The 2,500-nt window shown below is 49.8% G+C and overlaps 1 non-coding gene across 1 annotated transcript in view; it reads right to left on the bottom strand.

Annotated features, from left to right (window-relative positions):
* Nucleotides 1-680: 680 nt before the first annotated feature.
* The window catches only part of LOC149373106 (small subunit ribosomal RNA), a 2,065-nt gene continuing 245 nt past the window's right edge, over nucleotides 681-2,500 (bottom strand). The window contains exon 1 of the ribosomal RNA XR_016293469.1: nucleotides 681-2,500. This exon is cut by the window's right edge and continues 245 nt beyond it. This is a non-coding gene — a ribosomal RNA (small subunit ribosomal RNA).

Genomic DNA, 2,500 nt, shown 5'->3' with positions numbered 1-2,500 from the left:
TTTTTATCTTGAGAACAAGATGAAAGGGGCAATAACGGCGACACGCATACAGTTCATAATATTTCGCGACATTTATACGCAGAGTCTCGGCTTATTGGGGCGTAAAATCATTCCAAAACCTTGGATAATAACGCGTACACGCTATTATCCTCGTAAGCTCGATCATGTCATTAAAACGAAGTGATTGCATGACCACCGAATGACGACGTTCCCCCTCGTTACAACGAGGCTTTCAACATAATAACCGTTGACTCGAGGAAAACGCTGTCCGGTCGAAATTCAATCTTCGTGATAAAATCCGTGACCAATAGCCTCGAGGTTGCCACGGCAAGACACTGGTTAATGAAAAGAAAAAATAAAGATCCGTTGTGCACGCGCACCCTACGATTTTTACGTAGGTGCGCGAGGGCAAGCGTGGCCAGCCCGATCGTATGTTTCAACTATTATAGAACAAAGACGCTAGGCATTGGCGCACGCATCGAAACCTACGACCGCCAATCCGTTAACTTAATTTTTCACAGCCCCTTGTCAAAGGAGGGAGAAAGAAAAAGTAACGTGGCGCGAGGCGCGTAAATACAACGATTATACATTTTCCTTCGGCGCAGCTTTCAAACAAAATTTCTTTTTTTTTTTTTTTTTTTCTTTCATGACAAACGTTGCGACGTCTTACGTGCGAACGTTAATGATCCTTCCGCAGGTTCACCTACGGAAACCTTGTTACGACTTTTACTTCCTCTAAATGATCAAGTTTGGTCATCTTCCCAGTGCAATCGGCAACGCAACGAGTGCGTTGCCGCGCGTCAGTCCGAAGACCTCACTAAATCATTCAATCGGTAGTAGCGACGGGCGGTGTGTACAAAGGGCAGGGACGTAATCAACGCGAGCTTATGACTCGCGCTTACTGGGAATTCCTCGTTCATGGGGAATAATTGCAAGCCCCAATCCCTAGCACGAAGGAGGTTCAGCGGGTTACCCGGGCCTTTCGGCCAGGGAGGACACGCTGATTCCTTCAGTGTAGCGCGCGTGCGGCCCAGAACATCTAAGGGCATCACAGACCTGTTATTGCTCAATCTCGTGCGGCTAGACGCCGTCTGTCCCTCTAAGAAGATTTTTGTGTACGTCGGTAGTAAAAACCAAAAACCACCGCCAGCCCCGCGCGACACCGACGGATTGGATACCGTCAAACATCGCACGAAGCATGCGACGGGGCCTTGGCCTTCGAGATACCAGAAGTAACGCCTATTTAGCAGGCTAGAGTCTCGTTCGTTATCGGAATTAACCAGACAAATCGCTCCACCAACTAAGAACGGCCATGCACCACCACCCACCGAATCAAGAAAGAGCTATCAATCTGTCAATCCTTCCGGTGTCCGGGCCTGGTGAGGTTTCCCGTGTTGAGTCAAATTAAGCCGCAGGCTCCACTCCTGGTGGTGCCCTTCCGTCAATTCCTTTAAGTTTCAGCTTTGCAACCATACTTCCCCCGGAACCCAAAAGCTTTGGTTTCCCGGAAGCTGCCCGTCGAGTCATCGGAGGAACATCGACGGATCGCTAGCTGGCATCGTTTATGGTTAGAACTAGGGCGGTATCTGATCGCCTTCGAACCTCTAACTTTCGTTCTTGATTAATGAAAACATTTTTGGCAAATGCTTTCGCTTCTGTCCGTCTTGCGACGATCCAAGAATTTCACCTCTAACGTCGCAATACGAATGCCCCCATCTGTCCCTATTAATCATTACCTCGGGGTTCCGAACACCAACAAAATAGAACCGAGATCCTATTCCATTATTCCATGCACTGGTATTCAGGCGTTAACAAGCCTGCTTTGAGCACTCTAATTTGTTCAAAGTAAACGTACCGGCCCAACGCCACACCCGGTGAAGAGCATGGCGATGGGATTAAGCTGGGCCGCTCTTGCGCACGCACGCGACGGGCCAACGCCAACGACGGTAAAGCCGCTAGGCCGACCCGTGCGAGACGGACGCTCGAGCTAAGCCCACCGGTAGGACGTCCCACAATCTTGTCAGTTAAACATCGCGAGCGATGAACCAACAGCGTGGCACACAGATTCAACTACGAGCTTTTTAACCGCAACAACTTTAATATACGCTATTGGAGCTGGAATTACCGCGGCTGCTGGCACCAGACTTGCCCTCCAATGGATCCTCGTTAAAGGATTTAAAGTGTACTCATTCCGATTACGGGGCCTCGGATGAGTCCCGTATCGTTATTTTTCGTCACTACCTCCCCGTGCCGGGAGTGGGTAATTTGCGCGCCTGCTGCCTTCCTTGGATGTGGTAGCCGTTTCTCAGGCTCCCTCTCCGGAATCAAACCCTGATTCTCCGTTACCCGTTACAACCATGGTAAGCGCAGAACTTACCATCGACAGTTGATAAGGCAGACATTTGAAAGATGCGTCGCCGGTACGAGGACCGTGCGATCAGCCAAAAGTTATTCAGAGTCACCACAAACTTTTACGATGGACGAGAGAACGCGCGTGAAC

Source organism: Copidosoma floridanum, unplaced genomic scaffold (genome assembly GCF_036245765.1).
Source record: "Copidosoma floridanum isolate Cflo_tuat_1 unplaced genomic scaffold, Cflo_Japanese_pri ptg000041l, whole genome shotgun sequence".
Taxonomy (NCBI): Eukaryota; Metazoa; Arthropoda; class Insecta; order Hymenoptera; family Encyrtidae; genus Copidosoma; species Copidosoma floridanum.
Note: the sequence above shows the minus strand (reverse complement) of the source record. Positions and strands in the feature narration are given on the sequence as shown.